Source organism: Oncorhynchus tshawytscha, unplaced genomic scaffold (assembly GCF_018296145.1).
Source record: "Oncorhynchus tshawytscha isolate Ot180627B unplaced genomic scaffold, Otsh_v2.0 Un_contig_19141_pilon_pilon, whole genome shotgun sequence".
NCBI classification, from domain to species: domain Eukaryota; kingdom Metazoa; phylum Chordata; class Actinopteri; order Salmoniformes; family Salmonidae; genus Oncorhynchus; species Oncorhynchus tshawytscha.
Window position 1 is genome coordinate 7,501 of NW_024607474.1, and position 18,095 is coordinate 25,595.

Genomic DNA, 18,095 nt, shown 5'->3' on the forward strand with positions numbered 1-18,095 from the left:
GGGACCAGCGATATGCTTCAGATCCAGTTTGGTTTGATCAACTGTGGGAATAAATACCTAACCGCTGAAACGTTCGGTTTTAAAATCAACGCGTCGGCCACGAGCTTGAAGAAGAAGCAGATTTGGACTCTGGAGCAGAGCGGGGAAGAGGCTGTCGGTAATGTGTTCTGTCTCAAGTCGCATCTGGGTCGGTACATAGCGGTGGATAAAGACGGGAACGTTACCGGGGATAGTGAGAGTTCTGGACCCGAGACCCGGTTCATCATCACGGCTCACGATGATGGGAGATGGTCTCTGCAGGTAGGATGAGGGAGGATGTTTGGGTGTGAGTGAGTGAAAGCATGAGAGAGCGACTTGCCTTTGTATTGTCACCCCACGATAGTATCTTTTCACTGGTGGTGTTTAAGAGCCCGGACGCTTTCTCTAAACGTTTAAAAAAAATGTAACCTCTTATTTAACGAGGTAGGTCAGTTAAAAACAAATTCTTATTTACATTGATCGCTTTCATCGGTTAAAAACCCGAACGACCGCAGGGACAATTGTGCGCCGCCCTATGGGACTCCCAATCACCGCCGTTTTATATGTGATACAGCCGAAGAATCGAACCAGGATGTTTGTAGTGACGCCTCAAGCCCTGAAGATGCAGTGCCTTAGACCGCTGCGCCACTCGGGAACCCGTTACCTAACATGAACACGGATCGGTTGCGGTACTGTTTGAGAAACATAAGGAATGTATCTTTCATATCAGCAAGAAATATTGATGCATTAATAAACGGTAGGCTGCATTTCTAGACGCCTTTTTAAAAATGGGTTTAGGGTTAATGTTCCCACACGGACATTTATTTTTTCTTTAACCTTTTATTTAACTAGGCAAGTCAGTTAAGAACAAATTCTTATTAGTCCAACGCTCTAACCACTAGTCTACCTGCTGGTTACTAGTCCAACACTCTAACCACTAGGCTACCTGCTGGTTACTAGTCCAACGCTCTAACCACTAGTCTACCTGCTGGTTACTAGTCCAACGCTCTAACCACTAGGCTACCTGCTGGTTACTAGTCCAACGCTCTAACCACTAGGCTACCTGCTGGTTACTAGTCCAACGCTCTAACCACTAGGCTACCTGCTGGTTACTAGTCCAACGCTCTAACCACTAGGCTACCTGCTGGTTACTAGTCCAACGCTCTAACCACTAGGCTACCTGCTGGTTACTAGTCCAACGCTCTAACCACTAGGCTACCTGCTGGTTACTAGTCCAACGCTCTAACCACTAGGCTACCTGCTGGTTACTAGTCCAACGCTCTAACCACTAGGCTACCTGCTGGTTACTAGTCCAACGCTCTAACCACTAGGCTACCTGCTGGTTACTAGTCCAACGCTCTAACCACTAGGCTACCTGCTGGTTACTAGTCCAACGCTCTAACCACTAGGCTACCTGCTGGTTACTAGTCCAACGCTCTAACCACTAGGCTACCTGCTGGTTACTAGTCCAACGCTCTAACCACTAGGCTACCTGCTGGTTACTAGTCCAACGCTCTAACCACTAGGCTACCTGCTGGTTACTAGTCCAACGCTCTAACCACTAGGCTACCTGCTGGTTACTAGTCCAACGCTCTAACCACTAGGCTACCTGCTGGTTACTAGTCCAACGCTCTAACCACTAGGCTACCTGCTGGTTACTAGTCCAACGCTCTAACCACTAGGCTACCTGCTGGTTACTAGTCCAACGCTCTAACCACTAGGCTACCTGCTGGTTACTAGTCCAACGCTCTAACCACTAGGCTACCTGCTGGTTACTAGTCCAACGCTCTAACCACTAGGCTACCTGCTGGTTACTAGTCCAACGCTCTAACCACTAGGCTACCTGCTGGTTACTAGTCCAACGCTCTAACCACTAGGCTACCTGCTGGTTACTAGTCCAACGCTCTAACCACTAGGCTACCTGCTGGTTACTAGTCCAACGCTCTAACCACTAGGCTACCTGCTGGTTACTAGTCCAACGCTCTAACCACTAGGCTACCTGCTGGTTACTAGTCCAACGCTCTAACCACTAGGCTACCTGCTGGTTACTAGTCCAACGCTCTAACCACTAGGCTACCTGCTGGTTACTAGTCCAACGCTCTAACCACTAGGCTACCTGCTGGTTACTAGTCCAACGCTCTAACCACTAGGCTACCTGCTGGTTACTAGTCCAACGCTCTAACCACTAGGCTACCTGCTGGTTACTAGTCCAACGCTCTAACCACTAGGCTACCTGCTGGTTACTAGTCCAACGCTCTAACCACTAGGCTACCTGCTGGTTACTAGTCCAACGCTCTAACCACTAGGCTACCTGCTGGTTACTAGTCCAACGCTCTAACCACTAGGCTACCTGCTGGTTACTAGTCCAACGCTCTAACCACTAGGCTACCTGCTGGTTACTAGTCCAACGCTCTAACCACTAGGCTACCTGCTGGTTACTAGTCCAACGCTCTAACCACTAGGCTACCTGCTGGTTACTAGTCCAACGCTCTAACCACTAGGCTACCTGCTGGTTACTAGTCCAACGCTCTAACCACTAGGCTACCTGCTGGTTACTAGTCCAACGCTCTAACCACTAGGCTACCTGCTGGTTACTAGTCCAACGCTCTAACCACTAGGCTACCTGCTGGTTACTAGTCCAACGCTCTAACCACTAGGCTACCTGCTGGTTACTAGTCCAACGCTCTAACCACTAGGCTACCTGCTGGTTACTAGTCCAACGCTCTAACCACTAGGCTACCTGCTGGTTACTAGTCCAACGCTCTAACCACTAGGCTACCTGCTGGTTACTAGTCCAACGCTCTAACCACTAGGCTACCTGCTGGTTACTAGTCCAACGCTCTAACCACTAGGCTACCTGCTGGTTACTAGTCCAACGCTCTAACCACTAGGCTACCTGCTGGTTACTAGTCCAACGCTCTAACCACTAGGCTACCTGCTGGTTACTAGTCCAACGCTCTAACCACTAGGCTACCTGCTGGTTACTAGTCCAACGCTCTAACCACTAGGCTACCTGCTGGTTACTAGTCCAACGCTCTAACCACTAGGCTACCTGCTGGTTACTAGTCCAACGCTCTAACCACTAGGCTACCTGCTGGTTACTAGTCCAACGCTCTAACCACTAGGCTACCTGCTGGTTACTAGTCCAACGCTCTAACCACTAGGCTACCTGCTGGTTACTAGTCCAACGCTCTAACCACTAGGCTACCTGCTGGTTACTAGTCCAACGCTCTAACCACTAGGCTACCTGCTGGTTACTAGTCCAACGCTCTAACCACTAGGCTACCTGCTGGTTACTAGTCCAACGCTCTAACCACTAGGCTACCTGCTGGTTACTAGTCCAACGCTCTAACCACTAGGCTACCTGCTGGTTACTAGTCCAACGCTCTAACCACTAGGCTACCTGCTGGTTACTAGTCCAACGCTCTAACCACTAGGCTACCTGCTGGTTACTAGTCCAACGCTCTAACCACTAGGCTACCTGCTGGTTACTAGTCCAACGCTCTAACCACTAGGCTACCTGCTGGTTACTAGTCCAACGCTCTAACCACTAGGCTACCTGCTGGTTACTAGTCCAACGCTCTAACCACTAGGCTACCTGCTGGTTACTAGTCCAACGCTCTAACCACTAGGCTACCTGCTGGTTACTAGTCCAACGCTCTAACCACTAGGCTACCTGCTGGTTACTAGTCCAACGCTCTAACCACTAGGCTACCTGCTGGTTACTAGTCCAACGCTCTAACCACTAGGCTACCTGCTGGTTACTAGTCCAACGCTCTAACCACTAGGCTACCTGCTGGTTACTAGTCCAACGCTCTAACCACTAGGCTACCTGCTGGTTACTAGTCCAACGCTCTAACCACTAGGCTACCTGCTGGTTACTAGTCCAACGCTCTAACCACTAGGCTACCTGCTGGTTACTAGTCCAACGCTCTAACCACTAGGCTACCTGCTGGTTACTAGTCCAACGCTCTAACCACTAGGCTACCTGCTGGTTACTAGTCCAACGCTCTAACCACTAGGCTACCTGCTGGTTACTAGTCCAACGCTCTAACCACTAGGCTACCTGCTGGTTACTAGTCCAACGCTCTAACCACTAGGCTACCTGCTGGTTACTAGTCCAACGCTCTAACCACTAGGCTACCTGCTGGTTACTAGTCGAACGCTCTAACCACTAGTCTACCTGCTGGTTACTAGTCGAACGCTCTAACCACTAGGCTACCTGCTGGTTACTAGTCCAACGCTCTAACCACTAGGCTACCCGCCCCCCCCTCTAACCTACCCGCCTCCCGCCTCTGACCTACCCGCCTCTGACCCTCCCGCCTCTAATCTACCCGCCTCCCACCTCTGACCTACCCACCTCCTAACCTACCCGCCTCCCGCCTCTGACCTACCCGCCTCTGACCCTCCCGCCTCTGACCTACCCGCCTCTAACCTACCCGCCTCCCGCCTCTGACCCTCCCACCTCTGACCCTCCCACCTCTGACCCTCCCACCTCTGACCTACCCACCTCTGACCTACCCGCCTCCCGCCTCTGACCTACCCGCCTCCCGCCTCTGACCTACCCGCCTCCCGCCTCTGACCCTCCCGCCTCTGACCTTCCTGCCTCCCGCCTCTAACCTACCCGCCTCCCGCCTCTGACCTACCCACCTCTAACCTACCCGCCTCCCACCTCTGACCCTCCCGCCTCTGACCCTCCCGCCTCTGACCTACCCGCCTCCTGACCTACCCGCCTCTGACCCTCCTGCCTCTAATCTACCCGCCTCCCGCCTCTGACCCTCCCACCTCTGACCTACCCGCCTCTAACCTACCCGCCTCCCGCCTCTGACCCTCCCACCTCTGACCCTCCCACCTCTGACCTACCCGCCTCTAACCTACCCGCCTCCCGCCTCTGACCTACCCGCCTCCCGCCTCTGACCCTCCCGCCTCCTGACCTACCCGCCTCCTGACCTACCCGCCTCCCGCCTCTGACCCTCCCACCTCTGACCTACCCACCTCTAACCTACCCGCCTCCCGCCTCTGACCTACCCGCCTCTGACCTACCCGCCTCTGACCCTCCCGCCTCTGACCTACCCGCCTCCCGCCTCTGACCCTCCCGCCTCTGACCTACCCGCCTCCTGCCTCTGACCCTCCCGCCTCTGACCTACCCGCCTCCCGCCTCTGACCCTCCCGCCTCCTGACCTACCCGCCTCCGCCTCTGACCCTCCCGCCTCTGACCTTCCTGCCTCCCGCCTCTAACCTACCCGCCTCTGACCTACCCACCTCTAACCTACCCGCCTCCCACCTCTGACCCTCCCGCCTCTGACCTACCCGCCTCTGACCCTCCCGCCTCCCGCCTCTGACCCTCCCACCTCTGACCTACCCACCTCTAACCTACCCGCCTCCCGCCTCTGACCCTCCCGCCTCTGACCTACCCACCTCTAACCTACCCGCCTCCCGCCTCTGACCCTCCCACCTCTGACCTACCCACCTCTAACCTACCCGCCTCTGACCCTCCCGCCTCTGACCTACCCACCTCTAATCTACCCGCCTCTGACCCTCCCGCCTCTGACCTACCCGCCTCCCACCTCTGACCCTCCCGCCTCTGACCTACCCGCCTCCCGCCTCTGACCTTCCCGCCTCTGACCTACCCGCCTCCCACCTCTGACCCTCCCGCCTCTGACCTACCCGCCTCCTGACCCTCCCGCCTCTAATCTACCCGCCTCCCACCTCTGACCTACCCGCCTCCCGCCTCTGACCCTCCCGCCTCTGACCTTCCCGCCCTGACCCTCCCACCTCTGACCTTCCCGCCTCTGACCTACCCGCCTCCCACCTCTGACCCTCCCGCCTCTGACCTACCCGCCTCTGACCCTCCCGCCTCTAATCTACCCGCCTCCCGCCTCTGACCTTCCCGCCTCTGACCTTCCCGCCTCTGACCCTCCCGCCTCTGACCCTCCCGCCTCTGACCTTCCCGCCTCCCGCCTCTGACCTACCCGCCTCCCGCCTCTGACCTACCCACCTCTAACCTACCCGCCTCCCGCCTCTGACCCTCCCGCCTCTGACCTACCCGCCTCCCGCCTCTGACCTTCCCGCCTCTGACCTTCCCGCCTCTGACCTTCCCGCCTCTGACCTTCCCGCCTCTGACCTTCCCGCCTCTGACCTTCCCGCCTCTGACCTTCCCGCCTCTGACCTTCCCGCCTCTAACCTACCCGCCCGCCTCTAACCTACCCGCCCGCCTCTAACCTACCCGCCCGCCTCTAACCTACCCGCCCGCCTCTAACCTACCCGCCCGCCTCTAACCTACCCGCCCACCTCTAACCTACCCGCCCACCTCTAACCTACCCGCCCACCTCTAACCTACCCGCCCACCTCTAACCTACCTACCCGCCCACCTCTAACCTACCTACCCGCCCACCTCTAACCTACCTACCCGCCCACCTCTAACCTACCTACCCGCCCACCTCTAACCTACCTACCCACCTCTAACCTACCTACCCACCTCTAACCTACCTACCCACCTCTAACCTACCTACCCGCCTCTAACCTACCTACCCGCCTCTAACCTACCCACCCGCCTCTAACCTACTTACCCGCCTCTAACCTACTTACCCGCCTCTAACCTACCCGCCTCTAACCTACCTACCTACCCACCTCTAACCTACCTACCTACCCACCTCTAACCTACTTACCCGCCTCTAACCTACCCACCTCTAACCTACCTACCTACCCACCTCTAACCTACCTACCCACCTCTAACCTACCCGCCTCCCGCTTTTTTTGTGTGTATAGAAAATTGCGATCTTCTTATTTCAGACCATGAAACCAAAAGGTTTGCCTTTTTATATTGTTTCCTCCTCTCACGACCTCTACGAGCCAGAATGCTGAATAACATGCTACTTTGTTTGTCCGTGTGGTTGGTCCTTTTGCAGGTAGGAATGTGAGACAAAATATCCACAGATTAGTGTCATCAACCCTTTCAGGACGCAGGATATCGTTTGTATTTCAGTTTATTTAAATTGTTCAATTCTGTTGCAATAAGACAAGGTCATCCCTACCGACCAAGCCCTCCCTAACCCGGACGACGCTAGGCCAATTGTGCGTCGCCCCATGGACCTCCCGGTCGCGGCCGGTTACGACAGAGCCTGGGCGCGAACCCAGAGTCTCTGATGGCACAGCTGGCGCTGCAGTACAGCGCCCTTAACCACTGCGCCACCGGGGAGGCCCGAGTCAGAGCCTTAACCGAACACTTCCAGGACCTGTCAGAGCCTTAACCGAACACTTCCAGGACCTGTCAGAGCCTTAACCGAACACTTCCAGGACCTGTCAGAGCCTTAACCGAACACTTCCAGGACCTGTCGGAGCCTTAACCGAATGGAAAACACTTCCAGGACCTGTCAGAGCCTTAACCGAATGGAAAACACTTCCACGACCTGTCAGAGCCTTAACCGAATGGAAAACACTTCCACGACCTGTCAGAGCCTTAACCGAACACTTCCTGTTAAATCAAATCAAATCAAATTCTATTTGTCACATACACATGGTTAGCAGATGTTAATGCGAGTGTAGTGAAATGCTTGTGCTTCTAGTTCCGACAATGCAGCAATAACCAACAAGTAATCTAACTAACAATTCCAAAACTACTGTCTTATACACAGTGTAAGGGGATAAAGAATATGTACATAAGGATATATGAATGAGTGATGGTACAGAGCAGCATAGGCAAGATACAGTAGATGGTATCGAGTACAGTATATACCTATGAGATGAGTATGTAAACAAAGTGGCATAGTTAAAGTGACTAGTGATACATGTATTACATAAGGATGCAGTCGATGATATAGAGTACAGTATATACGTATGCATATGAGATGAATAATGTAGGGTAAGTAACATTATATAAGGTAGCATTGTTTAAAGTGTCTAGTGATATATTTACATCAATTCCCATTATTAAAGTGGCTGGAGTTGAGTCAGTGTCAGTGTGTTGGCAGCAGCCACTCAATGTTAGTGGTGGCTGTTTAACAGTCTGATGGCCTTGAGATAGAAGCTGTTTTTCAGTCTCTCGGTCCCAGCTTTGATGCACCTGTACTGACCTCACCTTCTGGATGATAGCGGGGTGAACAGGCAGTGGCTCGGGTGGTTGATGTCCTTGATGATCTTTATGGCCTTCCTGTAACATCGGGTGGTGTTGGTGTCCTGGAGGGCAGGTAGTTTGCCCCGGTGATGTGTTGTGCAGACCTCACTACCCTCTGGAGAGCCTTACGGTTGTGGGCGGAGCAGTTGCCGTACCAGGCGGTGATACAGCCCGCCAGGATGCTCTCGATTGTGCATCTGTAGAAGTTTGAGTGCTTTTGGTGACGAGCCGAATTTCTTCAGCCTCCTGAGGATGAAGAGGCGCTGCTGCGCCTTCTTCACGATGCTGTCTGTGTGAGTGGCCAATTCAGTTTGTCTGTGATGTGTATGCCGAGGAACTTAACTTGCTACCCTCTCCACTACTGTTCCATCAATGTGGATAGGGGGGTGTTCCCTCTGCTGTTTCCTGAAGTCCACAATCATCTCCTTAGTTTTGTTGACGTTGAGTGTGAGGTTATTTTCCTGACACCACACTCCGAGGGCCCTCACCACCTCCCTGTAGGCCGTCTCGTCGTTGTTGGTAATCAAGCCTACCACTGTTGTGTCGTCCGCAAACTTGATGATTGAGTTGGAGGCGTGCGTGGCCACGCAGTCGTGGGTGAACAGGGAGTACAGGAGAGGGCTCAGAACGCACCCTTGTGGGGCCCCAGTGTTGAGGATCAGCGGGGTGGAGATGTTGCCTACCCTCACCACCTGGGGGCGGCCCGTCAGGAAGTCCAGTATCCAGTTGCACAGGGCGGGGTCGAGACCCAGGGTCTCGAGCTTGATGACGAGCTTGGAGGGTACTAGGGTGTTGAATGCCGAGCTGTAGTCGATGAACAGCATTCTCACACAGGTATTCCTCTTGTCCAGATGGGTTAGGGCAGTGTTTGAGATTGCATCGTCTGTGGACCTATTTGGGCGGTAAGCAAATTGGAGTGGGTCTAGGGTGTCAGGTAGGGTGGAGGTGATATGGTCCTTGAGTAGTCTCTCAAAGCACTTCATGATGACGGAAGTGGGTGCTACGGGGCGGTAGTCGTTTAGCTCAGTTACCTTAGCTTTCTTGGGAACAGGAACAATGGTGGCCCTCTTGAAGCATGTGGGAACAGCAGACTGGTATAGGGATTGATTGAATATGTCCGTAAACACACCGGCCAGCTGGTCTGCGCATGCTCTGAAGGCGCGGCTGGGGATGCCGTCTGGGCCTGCAGCCTTGCGAGGGTTAACACGTTTAAATGTCTTACTCACCTCGGCTGCAGTGAAGGAGAGTCCGCATGTTTTCGTTGCAGGCCGTGTCAGTGGCACTGTATTGTCCTCAAAGCGGGCAAAAAAGTTATTTAGTCTGCCTGGGAGCAAGACATCCTGGTCCGTGACTGGGCTGGATTTCTTCTTGTAGTCCGTGATTGACTGTAGACCCTGCCACATGCCTCTTGTGTCTGAGCCGTTGAATTGAGATTCTACTTTGTCTCTGTACTGACGCTTAGCTTGTTTGATAGCCTTGCGGAGGGAATAGCTGCACTGTTTGTATTCGGTCATGTTACCAGTCACCTTTCCCTGATTAAAAGCAGTGGTTCGCGCTTTCAGTTTCACGCGAATGCTGCCATCAATCCACGGTTTCTGGTTAGGGAATGTTTTAATCGTTGCTATGGGAACGACATCTTCAACGCACGTTCTAATGAACTCGCACACCGAATCAGCGTATTCGTCAATATTGTTATCTGACGCAATACGAAACATCTCCCAGTCCACGTGATGGAAGCAGTCTTGGAGTGTGGAGTCAGCTTGGTCGGACCAGCGTTGGACAGACCTCAGCATGGGAGCCTCTTGTTTTAGTTTCTGTCTGTAGGCAGGGATCAACAAAATGGAGTCGTGGTCAGTTTTTCCGAAAGGAGGGCGGGGCAGGGCCTTATATGCGTCGCGGAAGTTAGAGTAACAATGATCCAAGGTTTTTCCACCCCTGGTTGCGCAATCGATATGCTGATAAAATTTAGGGAGTCTTGTTTTCAGATTAGCCTTGTTAAAATCCCCAGCTACAATGAATGCAGCCTCCGGATAAATGGATTCCAGTTTGCAAAGAGTCAAATAAAGTTAGTTCAGAGCCATTGATGTGTCTGCTTGGGGGGGATATATACGGCTGTGATTATAATCGAAGAGAATTCTCTTGGTAGATAATGCGGTCTACATTTGATTGTGAGGAATTCTAAATCAGGTGAACAGAAGGATTTGAGTTCCTGTATGTTTCTTTCATCACACCATGTCTCGGTAGTCATAAGGCATACGCCCCCGCCCCTCTTCTTACCAGAAAGATGTTTGTTTCTGTCTGCGCGATGCGTGGAGAAACCCGCTGGCTGCACCGCCTCCGATAGCGTCTCTCCAGTGAGCCATGTTTCCGTGAAGCAAAGAACGTTAGTCTCTGATGTCCCTCTGGAATGCTACCCTTGCTCGGATTTCATCAACCTTGTTGTCGAGAGATTGGACATTGGCGAGAAGAATGCTAGGGAGTGGTGCACGATGTGCCCGTCTCCGGAGTCTGACCAGAAGACCGCCTCGTTTCCCTCTTTTTCGGAGTCGTTTTTTTGGGTCGCTGCATAGGATCCATTCCGTTGTCCTGGTTGAAAGGCAGAACACAGGATCCGCGTTGCGAAAAACATATTCTTGATCGTACTGATGGTGAGTTGACGCTGATCTTATATTCAGTAGTTCTTCTCGACTGTATGTAATGCAACCTAAGATGACCTGGGGTACTAATGTAAGAAATAACACGTAAAAAAACAAAACACTGCATAGTTTCCTAGGAACGCGAGCGAGGCGGCCATCTCTGTCGGCGCCGGAAGTCTGAGCCTTAACCGAATGGAAAACACTTCCACGACCTGTCAGAGCCTTAACCGAACACTTCCAGGACCTGTCAGAGCCTTAACCGAATGGAAAACACTTCCAGGACCTGTCAGAGCCTTAACCGAATGGAAAACACTTCCAGGACCTGTCAGAGCCTTAACCGAATGGAAAACACTTCCAGTTGATTGTGAGGAAATGTGCTTCATTGAAAGACATTGATTTATTTGTTTACATGTTGTGCGTTGAACTGCTACAGTCAGACACACAGCTTGTTGAACTGCTAGTCGGAGACACACAGCTTGTTGAACTGCTAGTCGGAGACACAGCTTGTTGGTCTGTTAATCTGCTACAGTCAGACACAGCTTGTTGAACTGCTCCAGTCAGAGACACACAGCTTGTTGAACTGCTCCAGTCGGAGACACACAGCTTGTTGAACTGCTACAGTCGGAGACACACCGCTTGTTGGTCTGTTAACCTGCTACAGTCAGACACGCAGCTTGTTGAACTGCTAGTCGGAGACACACAGCTTGTTGGTCTGTTAACCTGCTACAGTCAGACACACAGCTTGTTGAACTGCTCCAGTCAGAGAGACACGCAGCTTGTTGAACTGCTCCAGTCAGAGACACACGCAGCTTGTTGAACTGCTACAGTCAGAGACACATGCAGCTTGTTGATCTGCTACAGTCAGACACACGCAGCTTGTTGATCTGCTACAGTCAGACACACGCAGCTTGTTGATCTGCTACAGTCAGAGACACACGCAGCTTGTTGATCTGCTACAGTCAGACACACGCAGCTTGTTGGTATGTTAACCTGCCACAGTCAGACACGCAGCTTGTTGAACTGCTACAGTCAGACACACGCAGCTTGTTGAACTGCTACAGTCAGAGACACGCAGCTTGTTGGTATGTTAACCTGCCACAGTCAGAGACACGCAGCTTGTTGGTATGTTAACCTGCTACAGTCAGAGACACGCAGCTTGTTGGTATGTTAACCTGCTACAGTCAGACACGCAGCTTGTTGAACTGCTACAGTCAGACACACGCAGCTTGTTGAACTGCCACAGTCAGACACGCAGCTTGTTGAACTGCTACAGTCAGACACACAGCTTGTTGGTATGTTAACCTGCTACAGTCAGAGACACGCAGCTTGTTGGTCTTTCTCGCTGACATGAAAGATACGGGGCATATCAGCATGTCTTTTGGAAACCGGTTAGAAAGCGATGCGTGTTTATTTTGCTGAACGTTTAAACAGCGTCGGAATTAAATGTTGGCGACAGCTGAGAAGCCGACAGGGATTTGGTTGTAGGCTAAGGTGTGTGTGTGTGTGTGTGTGTGTGTGTGTGTGTGTGTGTGTGTGGAGGGTATTGTCTGTCAGGAGGGTTGTAGGCTAAGGTGTGTGTGTGTGGAGGGTATTGTCTGTCAGGAGGGTTGTAGGCTAAGGTGTGTGTGGAGGGTATTGTCTGTCAGGAGGGTTGTAGGCTAAGGTGTGTGTGTGTGTGGAGGGTATTGTCTGTCAGGAGGGTTGTAGGCTAAGGTGTGTGTGGAGGGTATTGTCTGTCAGGAGGGTTGTAGACTAAGGTGTGTGTGTGTGGAGGGTATTGTCTGTCAGGAGGGTTGTAGGCTAAGGTGTGTGTGTGTGTGTGTGGAGGGTATTGTCTGTCAGGAGGGTTGTAGGCTAAGGTGTGTGTGTGTGGAGGGTATTGTCTGTCAGGAGGGTTGTAGGCTAAGGTGTGTGTGTGTGTGGAGGGTATTGTCTGTCAGGAGGGTTGTAGACTAAGGTGTGTGTGTGTGTGTGTGTGTGTGTGTGTGTGTGTGTGGAGGGTATTGTCTGTCAGGAGGGTTGTAGGCTAAGGTGTGTGTGTGTGTGTGTGGAGGGTATTGTCTGTCAGGAGGGTTGTAGGCTAAGGTGTGTGTGTGTGTGTGTGTGTGTGTGGAGGGTATTGTCTGTCAGGAGGGTTGTAGGCTAAGGTGTGTGTGTGTGTGTGTGGAGGGTATTGTCTGTCAGGAGGGTTGTAGACTAAGGTGTGTGTGTGGAGGGTATTGTCTGTCAGGAGGGTTGTAGGCTAAGGTGTGTGTGTGTGTGGAGGGTATTGTCTGTCAGGAGGGTTGTAGGCTAAGGTGTGTGTGTGTGTGTGTGTGTGTGGAGGGTATTGTCTGTCAGGAGGGTTGTAGGCTAAGGTGTGTGTGGAGGGTATTGTCTGTCAGGAGGGTTGTAGGCTAAGGTGTGTGTGGAGGGTATTGTCTGTCAGGAGGGTTGTAGGCTGTGTGGAGGGTATTGTCTGTCAGGAGGGTTGTAGACTAAGGTGTGTGTGTGTGTGTGTGTGTGGAGGGTATTGTCTGTCAGGAGGGTTGTAGGCTAAGGTGTGTGTGTGTGTGTGGAGGGTATTGTCTGTCAGGAGGGTTGTAGGCTAAGGTGTGTGTGTGTGTGTGGAGGGTATTGTCTGTCAGGAGGGTTGTAGGCTAAGGTGTGTGTGTGGAGGGTATTGTCTGTCAGGAGGGTTGTAGGCTAAGGTGTGTGTGTGGAGGGTATTGTCTGTCAGGAGGGTTGTAGACTAAGGTGTGTGTGTGTGTGGAGGGTATTGTCTGTCAGGAGGGTTGTAGGCTAAGGTGTGTGTGTGTGTGGAGGGTATTGTCTGTCAGGAGGGTTGTAGGCTAAGGTGTGTGTGTGTGTGTGTGTGGAGGGTATTGTCTGTCAGGAGGGTTGTAGGCTAAGGTGTGTGGAGGGTATTGTCTGTCAGGAGGGTTGTAGGCTAAGGTGTGTGTGGAGGGTATTGTCTGTTAGGAGGGTTGTAGGCTAAGGTGTGTGGAGGGTATTGTCTGTCAGGAGGGTTGTGTGTGTGTGTGTGGAGGGTATTGTCTGTCAGGAGGGGTGTGTGTGTGTGTGTGTGGAGGGTATTGTCTGTCAGGAGGGTTGTAGACTAAGGTGTGTGTGTGTGTGGAGGGTATTGTCTGTCAGGAGGGTTGTAGGCTAAGGTGTGTGGAGGGTATTGTCTGTCAGGAGGGTTGTAGGCTAAGGGTGTGTGGAGGGTATTGTCTGTCAGGAGGGTTGTAGGCTAAGGTGTGTGTGGAGGGTATTGTCTGTTAGGAGGGTTGTAGGCTAAGGTGTGTGGAGGGTATTGTCTGTCAGGAGGGTGTGTGTGTGTGTGTGGAGGGTATTGTCTGTCAGGAGGTGGTGTGTGTGTGTGTGTGTGTGGAGGGTATTGTCTGTCAGGAGGGTTGTAGACTAAGGTGTGTGTGTGTGTGGAGGGTATTGTCTGTCAGGAGGGTTGTAGGCTAAGGTGTGTGGAGGGTATTGTCTGTCAGGAGGGTTGTAGGCTAAGGTGTGTGTGGAGGGTATTGTCTGTTAGGAGGGTTGTAGGCTAAGGTGTGTGGAGGGTATTGTCTGTCAGGAGGGTTGTGTGTGTGTGTGGAGGGTATTGTCTGTCAGGGGGGGGTGTGTGTGTGTGTGGGTGGAGGGTATTGTCTGTCAGGAGGGTTGTGTGTGTGTGGAGGGTATTGTCTGTCAGGAGGGGTGTGTGTGTGTGTGTGTGTGTGTGTGGAGGGTATTGTCTGTCAGGAGGGTTGTAGGCTAAGGTATGTGTGTGTGTGGAGGGTATTGTCTGTTAGGAGGGTTGTAGGCTAAGGTATGTGTGTGTGTGGAGGGTATTGTCTGTCAGGAGGGTTGTAGGCTAAGGTGTGTGGAGGGTATTGTCTGTCAGGAGGGTTGTAGGCTAAGGGTGTAGGTGTGTGTGTGTGTGTGTGTGTGTGTGTGGAGGGTATTGTCTGTCAGGAGGGTTGTAGGCTAAGTGTGTGTGTGTGTGTGTGGAGGGTATTGTCTGTGTGGAGGGTTGTAGGCTAAGGTGTGTGTGTGATGTATATTCTACTGTGTTTCTCTGCAGTCAGAGGTCCATGGCAGATATCTGGGAGGCACAGAGGACAGGATCAGCTGGAGGTTTGCTTTGCCCAGGTAGGTGGGTTTTAAACTCCATGATGAGCTGATGAATATTCATAAACTGATGAATATTCATAAACTGTCTTTCTCTAGATGTTAAATAACATTTGTTTATAATAAAACACGTAACGTGTGTGTGTGGACTGTAATGTTTGGTCTCTCTCAGTCAGACTGCATCAGTGGCTGAAAAATGGAGTGTTCACATTGCCATGCAGGTCAGGTAACACACCTACACCCCCAGGTAACACATACACCCCAGGTAATAACACCTACACCCCCCAGGTAACACACCTACACCCCCCAGGTAACACACCTACACCCCCCAGGTAACACACCTACACCCCCAGGTAACACACCTACACACCCCCAGGTAACACACCTACACCCCCCAGGTAACACACCTACACCCCCCAGGTAACACACCTACACCCCCCAGGTAACACACCTACACCCCCCAGGTAACACACCTACACCCCCAGGTAACACACCTACACCCCCAGGTAACACACCTACACCCCCAGGTAACACACCTACACCCCCAGGTAACACACCTACACCCCCAGGTAACACACCTACACCCCCCAGGTAACACACCTACACCCCCAGGTAACACACCTACACCCCCCAGGTAACACACCTACACCCCCAGGTAACACACCTACACCCCTCAGGTAACACACCTACACCCCCCAGGTAACACACCTACACCCCCCCTAACACCTGACCTCTAACCTCTCCTCTAAATGGAGTGTTCACATTGCCATGCATCCTCAGGTAACACACCTACACCCCCTAACACCTGACCTCTAACCTCTCCTCTAAATGGAGTGTTCACATTGCCATGCATCCTCAGGTAACACACCTACACCCCCCTAACACCTGACCTCTAACCTCTCCTCTAAATGGAGTGTTCACATTGCCATGCATCCTCAGGTAACACACCTACACCCCCTAACACCTGACCTCTAACCTCTTCCCTCCAGGTGAACATCTTCAGTGTGACCAGGAAGCGTTATGCCCACCTGTCATCCAAGGTGGATGAGGTCTCTATAGACCGCGACGTCCCGTGGGGGGTGGACTCCCTGATCACCCTGGTGTTCAGAGACCAACGCTACCACCTGCAGACGTCTGATAACCGCTTCCTGAAGAACGACGGCAGCCTGGAGGCCACGCCGGACAAGACCACCGGATACACGCTGGAGTTCCGCTCCGGCAAGGTGGCGTTCAGGGATTGTTCCGGGCGCTACCTGGCACCGTCGGGCCCGAGCGGGACCATGAAGAGCGGGAAGACTAGCCGCGTGGGGAAGGATGAGATGTTCTCTCTGGAGCAGAGTCACCCTCAGGTGGTTCTCACCGCCAGCAACGAGAGGAACGTCTCCACCAGGCAAGGTAGGACCAACACAACCTTTTAGAACAGTACTAGAACCTAACCAGGCAAGGTAGGACCAACACAACCTTCTAGAACAGTACTAGAACCTAACCAGGCAAGGTATGATCAACACAACCTTCTAGAACAGTACTAGAACCTAACCAGGCAAGGTAGGATCAACACAACCTTCTAGAACCTAACCATGCAAGGTAGGACCAACACAACCTTCTAGAACAGGACTAGAACCTAACCAGGCAAGGTAGGACCACCACAACCTTCTGGAACAGGACTAGAACCTAACCAGGCAAGGTAGGACCAACACAACCTTCTAGAACCTAACCAGGCAAGGTAGGACCAACACAACCTTCTAGAACAGGACTAGAACCTAACCAGGCAAGGTAGGACCAACACAACCTTCTAGAACCTAACCAGGCAAGGTAGGACCTTCTAGAACCTAACCAGGCAAGGTAGGACCAACACAACCTTCTAGAACCTAACCAGGCAAGGTAGGACCAACACAACCTTCTAGATCCTAACCAGGCAAGGTATGACCAACACAACCTTCTAGAACAGGACTAGAACCTAACCATGCAAGGTAGGACCAACACAACCTTCTAGAACAGGACTAGATGGATGGAGAGATGGAGAGGAGGGAGAGATGTTGAGGGGGGGGGAAGAGATGGGGAGGAGGAGAGGCTCCATTTTGTGTCTGGCTGAGAAACCGCTCTGACGCTCTGCCTGCCTGTTGTGTGTTATTCCGTAGCTATTCTGCCCCAGTGATCCTTGCAGTAGTTTGCTGATGATGCCTCCCACACACTCACTCTAAACACACACACTGTCTTTGGGCCCTGGCTGGGGGGGAAGTGCCGGGCTGGGCGGGAGGGGGCTGCTGCAGATTCATCTCGTGTGTAGCAGCTGCAGTGCTGGTGTTTGTCTGTATTCATGCCGAGGGAGGGACTGCAACACTGGACGCTGTCTGGTCGTGACTCCATCTTACGCTGTGAACACAACGCATGTCTTGCTTGTCTTCTTCATGGATCCCAGTCAGGAAGTTGTTTTAGGAGCCCATGTTGTCTACCTCACAGTCGGGAAGTTGTTTTAGGAGCCCATGTTGTCTCCCTCACAGTTGGGAAGTTGTTTTAGGAGCCCATGTTGTCTACCTCACAGTCGGGAAGTTGTTTTAGGAGCCCATGTTGTCTACCTCACAGTCGGGAAGTTGTTTTAGGAGCCCATGTTGTCTCCCTCACAGTCGGGGAAGTTGTTTTAGGAGCCCATGTTGTCTACCTCACAGTCGGGAAGTTGTTTTAGGAGCCCATGTTGTCTACCTCAGTCGGGAGTTGTTTTAGGAGCCCATGTTGTCTACCTCACAGTCGGGAAGTTGTTTTAGGAGCCCATGTTGTCTACCTCAGTCGGGAAGGAGTTGTTTTAGGAGCCCATGTTGTCTACCTCACAGTCGGGAAGTTGTTTTAGGAGCCCATGTTGTCTACCTCACAGTCGGGAAGTTGTTTTAGGAGCCCATGTTGTCTACCTCACAGTGGAAGTTGTTTTAGGAGCCCATGTTGTCTCCCCACAGTCGGGAAGTTGTTTTAGGAGCCCATGTTGTCTCCCTCACAGTCGGGAAGTTGTTTTAGGAGCCCATGTTGTCTACCTCAGTCGGGAAGTTGTTTTAGGAGCCCATGTTGTCTACCTCACAGTCGGGAAGTTGTTTTAGGAGCCCATGTTGTCTACCCTCACAGTCGGGAAGTTGTTTTAGGAGCCCATGTTGTCTACCTCAGTCGGGAAGTTGTTTTAGGAGCCCATGTTGTCTCCTCACAGTCGGGAAGTTGTTTTAGGAGCCCATGTTGTCTAC

General features: G+C 52.3%; 1 pseudogene; it reads left to right on the plus strand.

The window, feature by feature from the left end:
- The window catches only part of LOC121842585, a 16,570-nt pseudogene extending 266 nt beyond the window's left edge, over positions 1 to 16,304 (plus strand).
- The last annotated feature ends 1,791 nt before the right edge of the window (positions 16,305 to 18,095 follow it).